The sequence below is a fragment of the Parasteatoda tepidariorum genome, chromosome 5 (assembly GCF_043381705.1).
Source record: "Parasteatoda tepidariorum isolate YZ-2023 chromosome 5, CAS_Ptep_4.0, whole genome shotgun sequence".
In the NCBI taxonomy this organism is placed as follows: domain Eukaryota; kingdom Metazoa; phylum Arthropoda; class Arachnida; order Araneae; family Theridiidae; genus Parasteatoda; species Parasteatoda tepidariorum.
Window position 1 is genome coordinate 16908386 of NC_092208.1, and position 8847 is coordinate 16917232.

An 8847-nucleotide genomic window follows, 5' to 3' on the forward strand; every position below is an offset into this window, starting at 1 on the left:
TCAAATTTCAGCATTTTTTGAGAAATTTAAAGATTACAAGTGAAAGTAAAAATCCTCCTTTTAATCTATTATTGCAAAATGAAAACTTTCTAATTCTGCTCACAGCGTTCTTTCAGTTTTACATTCATTAATATGAAAAATTTGCTGCGATACTACATTCCTTGAAAATTCTATGAGTCTATTAAATTTTATCCATTCAAAAGCTATGACAGCGAATACTTTTTTTGTTCAGTTTCGTTTTCGTGTTCCGAAAATGAATTTTTTTCTGATACTTATTTAGTTTTAGTAACTTAAACACGCTATCTTATTTGTAAAAATTTAATAGCTAGTTACTAAGTATTTCATACTATACATATAGTATTTTATACTATTTTTCCTGTTTGTAATCTCAAAAGAGATTTATCAAATGACGAAAGCTTATCAAGAGTATTTAAACGAAACTTATTTTAATGTGAACAGAATGGGAAAGTTGTGCTTTAATGACTTTTCTGTTATATTTTATGTTTGGCAGTTAATGAAGATCTTGAAATTCTATTGATATAGATATCCTCTACTCCGCTTCATGATAAATTCAGGTTTTTAGCTTTAGAATAATTATTTTGATAAACATATGTTTTTATTATTGCTTTAATTTTGTTAGTTTTGTTATTACTTTTGCTTAGCAGCTTACAGAATAAATAAATATTCTATTATAAAGAAAAAAAATATTTAGAAATGGACTTAATCTAATTTTTTTCCCTTCTGAATTTTGTAGCATTGTCACACTTATAAAACCTATTTTAATTGCCTGCTTCATGTTCTGTTTCTACCAGCAATTCAATGTATAGTCAATTATATAGTACAACAGATAGAAGATACATTTTTTTATCAGAGAATTGGAAGCTTTTATTCTTGTGGCATTATTTTGCTATTAATTAAAAAATAAATAAATTACATATTGGAAAGAAAACAGTTAAAGGTTATGTAATCATTTACATCAAATAGTAAAAGTTTTTCTAATCTATTTAAATAAGATTTTTTAATTTTACTTGGCATTAAAATATTTATCTAATAAATTAAAAATTTAAATTATTTTACTACTAATTTTTTATTTGTTTTGTTTCATGTTTTATAATTCAAACTCTGAAAAAATGAATAAACAAACTATAAAAACTTAAATAATAATTTTATACTGTTGTCTCAACTTGCCTTTTTTTTCTGTAAGAATCTCCAAAAGGTAGGAAGCAAAAAAAAAAAAAAAAAAAAAAAAAAAAAAAAAAAAAAAAAAAAAAAAAAAAAATAGATTTCAGTAATTAAATAATTTAATAAATTCAAAGAAAGTGATCTACCATTGTCACAAGTATCACAAAACATTCTATAATGATTATGAGTTTTGTGCATCTTAAATATTTATCTGTTATGCCATTTATATGTTATATTTGTGAAACAATATTTTATGAAATAAGTGCTTTAGCTTTTCATATGTGTACCCTTCTAATTTTCAATTATATATATAAATATGGGAGAGTGGGGTGGGACTAGGTACTTAGATTGTGTAGAAATTAGTCTTTTTTTTTTTTTTTTTTTTTTTTTTTTTTTTTTTTTTTTTTTTTTTTTNTTTTTTTTGTGTACAAACATCAAATTACATTTTACTAATCCAGAAGAAAATTTAGCATTTTGGTGTGTTGTTACTACTTAATTCATTGCTTCTGTGTTGATAAGTTTGTTTAACTATATCCATTCTCTAATGTTCTTTTGTTTTTAACCCGCTGACGGTTTAACAAATGGGCAAAATTGAGAGAATGTTTTCCCCCTCTACACTCTTTCCCTATTTAACTACATTGAAAAACCACTTTTGTTATGCAAAGACTGCAAGTTAAAATACAACTTTTTATCTGTAGAGTCATCGGTGGGTTAAACTAGCCTCATATATCGATCATTGCAGTCACAGAAATTATTTTTAGTTCAGCTCATTTAGTCTAGTTCATCCTACCTTAACAAGCAATAAGTATTTAGTACAATAATAGCACGGATCTGCTACGTTTTGATGACTTCAGTTCTCCTGTGAAGACCAGTTACTACCCGATTTCTCCCACAACCCCTTGATGTAAGTCTGTATTTGGCCCACAAAAAGCTGTAGTGCAGCAAAGGAAGAAAAAAAAACTACATCCGAGACTGAACACAGATTTTACAGGCCCCAGGACAAAATTTAGTGTTGGCTTTTAAGCACCAAAAGTATTATTTTCTTATTTTGTTTTGAAGACCCCTTATACAAAATTGTAGTTTTTATATAGAATATATTAAGAAATTCTCTGCGATTTAAAAAAAAAAACTAATTAATAAACACTATATTTTTTGAAAGAAATTTTGGTGGGAGCTCAACAGTCCTGGCCCTTGTACAATTATTCCTCTCATTCCCCCCCTTCTGAGTATAGGCTTGACTACATCACATGTAAATTATATGCATAATTTTCTTAAATCATTACATAAATTTGAGATATCTGCTATTGAATTCGGTGAATATTTTTATCAAAGACATTTATGATAAAATTAATAATGAATGTTCCATTCTTTGTATAGGATTTTCATGATAAATGTCTTAAGTATGTAGTTTTAAAATGGTTGCAAAAATTGAAACTAAAAGAAGTATGGACATTAAGAGTCGTAAATTAATAAAACTGAGAACAGGGTGCATAGCCTTTTTAAAAAATACTTAAAGGTGCTTATTTTCGATTTTTAAAAGCCCTTAAAGGTGCTTTTTTTATTTGGTGTTTTTTAAAAGTGCTTAATTTTTCGAAAATGAGATTTTTTTCTTTACTGTTTCGATTTTCTCCTCGTATTATGCAAAAGCGTGCTTTTTACTGATTCTATTCAACGTTTTCACAATTCATTCAACCACAATCTATTTCGGTGTACCGTCGGTCCATAGCGTATGAAAGCACCAATCATTTTACATGTTTGATGAAATACTTGCAGGTCTGCATGTGCGTCTAGTGAGCTGGGTTCAGTGAAACTATTGCACTCTCATGCGCAACTCTGCTGCATTTTGCAAGATATTCTCAATTTCAGGCTTCATTTTCTCCTCTCTGATATCGAACCAAAAAATCTAATTTTATAATGGCTAATAAAACCAAGAAAAGAGTTCTTTGTCAGAATATGTTTATGTAAAGTCTTTGAAAATTAATTGCATTTTGTTAATGTATATAGTGCTTAAAAATATTTTTTAAATGCTTAAAAAGTATTTTTTGTTGAAAGATTTGGTTATGCCCCCTGGGGAAGAAATACTTCTAAATCTAACACAGTCTTCTTTAACTAAATCTTTTTTTCTAACACATCACTGCCAGGTCTGGCATTATTAAAAACAACAAAATCTGTCAGATTGCAAAGTAGAACAAAAAAGAGTCAACAATAATTATTAGAAGAGTGCCCAAATTTCAGCAAGCAATTAAATTTGTTTTGGTGAATTTTACTCTACCTTCCTCGCTAGTGATTATGAGATTTTAATAGTGTTTTTGCTTCTTCATTACTTAGATATTAATTTGCAACCTCCAGTGTGCATGCTTTTTTAATTCTTTTTTCCAACAAGGACTCTAAAAATATATAACAACGATGTTTATTATGGAACACTATATATACTAAATTGCTTACTTATTTTATATTGATTCAATATAAGTTTCTTATTTTGAATTGGAATTTCTTTCCTAGTTATGTATCAAGGCCTATTACTAATAAGGACTTAATTAACAAAAAAGGAAACTTCAGCTGCAATTACACTGAGAAATACTTTATAAAAGTAATTTTTCTAGATTTTATTTGTGATGAATCATGTTTTTATTGGCTCTTTGTCTTCACAGATTTTTTTCTGTGTCTTAATTTTAAATTTCTTTCTCTTATTATTTATAAAAACTTGTTTTATATGTTTAAGATGAATTTTTTTAATTAATCTATATATTATTTTTTTTTAATTATATGCATGCTAACATTTGTAGTTTTCATTTTATTATTATAATAAAAATAAATTTTTTTCTACTTTTTAAATGATTGTGTTTTATTTCCTAGCTGCTGCTATATATACGCTCTGGCCCGAGATCAGCAGTAAACGTTTTAAATAGATTTAAGGATGGCATCTGAAATATGAACATATTCGAATTGATCAAATCTTGCTATGTCATAAAAACAAAATATCACCATTCGATGAAATCTCCATCGAACATTAACTTAAGTCTATCTTAGGCATTATCAAGAGTTGATAAAATCTCGAATGAACACTACCTAGATTCGATGAAACTTAGGGCTGAGTTACAGGCTGTTTCTCTGATCAGGTTTAAAAATAAAAGTCTTGTCAGAATGATTTGCACAGAATTGTTTTTAAAGAACTTTTCGATGTGTTTGCATTAATTGCAATAAAAATACATGCTTTATTTTATTTATTAATGAAATTTTTTAAAATTAATTAAATTTTTTGATTTAAATTTTTTTGATTAATAATTTTTATTTAATTTTTATTAATTTTTGATTAATAATTAATTTTTTTAAAATTAATTTTTGTTGTTGATAATTTTGATTAAATCGATTAATTAGATTAATTAATAGATTTTGATTAATTAAAAAATTGATACGGGCATTAAATAAAAACAATTATCCCATCAATATCAAGTGATGAATCTTTTTCCCCAATAGAGATGAAAATGATGTTGCAGTGTTTCGTTTTCCCTAACCTTGCTAGGTATTTTTTTTAAGTATTTGGCAAAAAAGTATGCCCAATGTAAATTTATATTCTAAAAAAGAAAATATATTAATACTGTCGAAATGTGTGAGGAAGATGACTGAAAACATCTACATTTGTTTTATCGTTTCATCAGCGATGATTACATAGAAGCACCCCAAGTTTCATCAGGAAATTAAACAAGTATTTTTGTTTTCCAGCAACATTTTTTTTATTAGTAATTTGATAAATTTAAAAAAATGAATTTATACAACCTTTTGATTTTTACGCTCAAGTGAATTTATTAAATAATTAAATTACAAATTTTTTGTCAGCCATATTAAATTAAAATTAAAAATTTTATGTTTCCTAAATTACTGATATTACACATGTTACTGCGTTAAAAGTCCACGTTGCATGGTTTATCATACCCATTTGATGAATTCAAGAAATTTAATTCTCAAAATATTTAGGACACTCACTAATTATTTGCTGCTTTTTAAATTATTAAGTACTGATAAATAAAAAACAATATAAGTTGCAAATGATAAAAATTATGTTTAACTACTTAATGCTTCAAATCCTAAATTTGAAATAAATAAGTTGAGGAGTTTCGGTGAAATAATAAGTTGTAAATTTTTTGTAAAAAATATATAAGGAAGAAAAAGCGTTAATTTCTATTCGCTGATATCTATAATAATAAAATGAAAAACAGTCCCGAAATTCGCACAAAAGATGTATGTAGCAATTTTATCCTGATTAAATTTTAGATCCTAAAAATCACCCTAAAAGTTCAATTAGATCATGCGGTAGAAACGTTTGGAAAATAAAATTTTATCAATGGTTCAGAACTAGGAATTGATAAAAGTAGAGATGATTCTGTTTTATCAAATATTCTAAAGAAAACATCAGTGATATTTGATAGCTTATAGTTTTCTTTCTGATTAAAAAAAGGAGTTTTGAATGTTCTTTATTTAATTATTTTTCATTCGTTATGTCAGATCAACTCAATGATCAGCATGAACGTTGTAGCATAGAAGGACTACGTCATCAAATTAGTTTTTTTTCTAAAACTATGTGTTTATTTTGTTGATTGTTTTTAAAACGTATGGATATAAAACCAAAAAATTTAAAACCAATGGTAACTGAAATAGAATTTTTTTTTTACTAAAAAGCAAAATAAATGGAAAAATAGTAATAAGTCTTTCAGGAGGAACGTAATTTTGGTAAAAAGTATTAATTGAGTAAAATTTAGCCTCATTTTATATTTCGTTTTAAACAAGCTAAGAAATATAAGATAAAAATAAATTTAAATAAATTAAAAATTAAAACTGCGTTTTTCAAATGAACTAAAACGGAGAAAGCAATGCTATTCTTGTCACGGCTAAAACGTAAAATGAAGGGCATACCATTTCCGTTAATTCCCTTACCTCGTCTTATGAAAGTGATACGCTTTTTGTTTTTAAGTTCACTTGAAAAACGTAGTTTTTAAAACTATCGACATATTCTATTATCAAATTTTTTTTTATTGAGTTTTTTAAAATTTCAACAGTTTTACATTTTTTAACGTTGATGTTTTCTAAGTAAATAAATGATTACATGGACAGTAAATTACTTTTTTCCCCGACCGTTCGTTTTTTGACCATCGAAGTATGTTGAAGGAGGTATAGCCGTTATCTAGAAAATATTGTCCCTATAGTTTGGTCAAGAGAGGGGCCAAACCTTTAGTTCTCTTAATTTCACACTTTGCTTATTTCGAATATTAACCTTTTAAGTAAATCAAAAAACTTATGTATTTGCAACATACATAAATTTTTTGATTACTTATGTGTTACACAAAGATAAATCCAGGTAAACAGAAATTTTTAATAAGTACTAATTATTAAATTCAATAACAGCCGAATAAGTTTTGAAATGTAAGGCATACATAATTTTACATCATTTTTAACATGCACTTTCAAATCGGTCGAATACTTTCTGAGCTATAAAACTGTATGAATTTCGAATTTTCGTTTTCAAGTCGTTCTTTTAAATCTCCATTTTTCAAAAATTTGTATTTTGTCACTTCAAATTACATAATTCAAAATGGTGAAAAAATTGAAGAACTTCACAACCTTGTAGCTGTAACACCCTGAAAAATATTAATATTTATCTTCAGAACGTGCAGTGACATGTATGTAATCAAATGTCGCTCTTTAAAGGTTCGCAATTTTGTATATGCAAAAATGTTCAATATTACAATTTAAGATAAAATTCTAGATGGCTTCATACTGTTGTCGATAAAATTAGCAACATAACATTGTGTTTCATTGAAATATACAAGTTAAAATTTAGAAGGAAAAAAAAACATACATTTGCAGTAACCGTTTTTGTTCATAGAAGCGAGTTTAGAACAATTCTTTTTATTTATTTTTCGTTTTTATTATTACCCATTGGCAAAATGAGTGTTGTTTTGGGTTTGATGGCGTGCTATTTTTTAGACCTCGTCACACTTTTCGACTGTGTTCAAGAGAAATAGTAAACAGTACGCCCGCGTCGTCATTTCATGCGTTGCTATGGCGACAGCTGCTGTTTGATAATTTTTTTAGAATTCTTTTTTTCACTACTTTAATTTTTTAAACATTGTCTGAAGTTAAAACTTTAAAAGGAACTGAACAACTTCGATCAACTTCAAAACCATAATCTCAAAAAAAGAATTGCCAAAAATAGAATAGTCATAAAAAATCAGGTTAACATAAGCATTAATAAAAATTATTTAAATATTCATTTTGTTATTTACTTATTTATAATTACTATCTTTGCTGTGATTTTATATGATATAAATATAAATACTGAAGGAAAAGAATTTTGTGACGTCTTAATAAATGTAGTAAATGTAGTATATTGACTGAAATTGAAAACAGAGGACAAATCAATTGATGTAGTTTTTGCAACTAATGACAATTTTTGTTTATGAAAGTCTATTAAGGAAGAAGAAGAAACATTTGACCAATCGGTAACCAGTGATTGCAATAATAAAATCACAATTTTCTTCCTTACGTAATTATTTTTTAATTTTGTATTTCGAGCTATGTCTACTTTTAGAAATACACATTTTGAGCTAGTTCTTTCTTTCTTCTTCTTTTTTTTTTTTTTACGAAGATAGTTATTTTTGAATTTTGTTCCAAAATATTTCGGATCCTATAAAGTTGGAAATCTGGCCGAAATTGTGTGCCATTCTCACAAATTTTCAGAATATCTATAAACGTTATTTCGCTTTAATGTAAATTTTGCAAAGATAAAAACGAGCCGCTAATGCATTTTTTCCCTCCAATTTAACTTCAATTTTCTCTTCAAGAATATATACATGGGTTTGAACAATACCTCCTAGATGGAAGAAAGCCGAAGGACGCAAAACGATGACTCAAACAGTTAGGCCCAGATTCGCTGATCACTTCTGACAATGACGGGGTTTTTTTTTTCCTTCTGTTTCTCGACACTTTTTCGTTACTCTTCTACTAATTTTTTACTTTCTACTATTTATTATTATTATTTTTTTTGTCTAGATTAAATGTTCTTAAATTGTGTAAAAATGCTTAATATATTTATTTGTTTTCAGAAATGATTAACAATAAATCAATTCTAACAAAAATAACTGTTGTGTGAATGAAAAAAAATATATTTTTAAGCATTAAATATCAGTTTTATTTTATAAATTGGAAAATTTTATCTAACTTTTTGTTATAAAATGTATGGATTAAAAACAAAGAAATATATTTTTAAAGGGATTTTACACATTTATTATTATTATAGTTTTGACATAAAACTAAGAAAGGGGTCTAATTTTTATAATATGATACTTACATTTTTAGTAGATGATTATTTTGGATTTTAATGATTATGTTTTGCATGTTATTAGAACTAGAGCATACGAAATAAAATAGAAATTGTTTATAAACAATGACATAAAATGAGCTTAAAAAAATTTAGAAAATCAAATGCAGTCTTCAAACAAGGTTTAGATAGTAAAAAAAAACATATCAAAAGCATGATTATAATTTGTATTTTTTTCCTGTGGAAGTGTGATTGTTAGAAGTGATAAACTAAAATTAAAGTAAGCAACCTTAGATAACAAATATTTTATTAAATAGCAAATTCAAAAAACGATAAATAAAATGTAAACA

The 8847-nt window shown here is 26.3% G+C and overlaps 1 protein-coding gene across 2 annotated transcripts in view; it reads left to right on the top strand.

Annotated features, from left to right (window-relative positions):
• The first annotated feature begins 67 nt into the window (after positions 1–67).
• Positions 68–8847, top strand: part of LOC107456970 (major facilitator superfamily domain-containing protein 6) — a 26144-nt gene continuing 17364 nt past the window's right edge. The window contains exons 1-2 of one of the 2 annotated variants that reach the window (XM_043044828.2): positions 440–575; positions 3685–3772. The gene's annotated coding sequence lies outside the window, so the exon portion shown is untranslated. Of the gene's footprint in view, positions 576–3684; positions 3773–8847 lie in introns of both variants that reach the window. The other variant, XM_016074981.3, reaches the window with a different exon arrangement.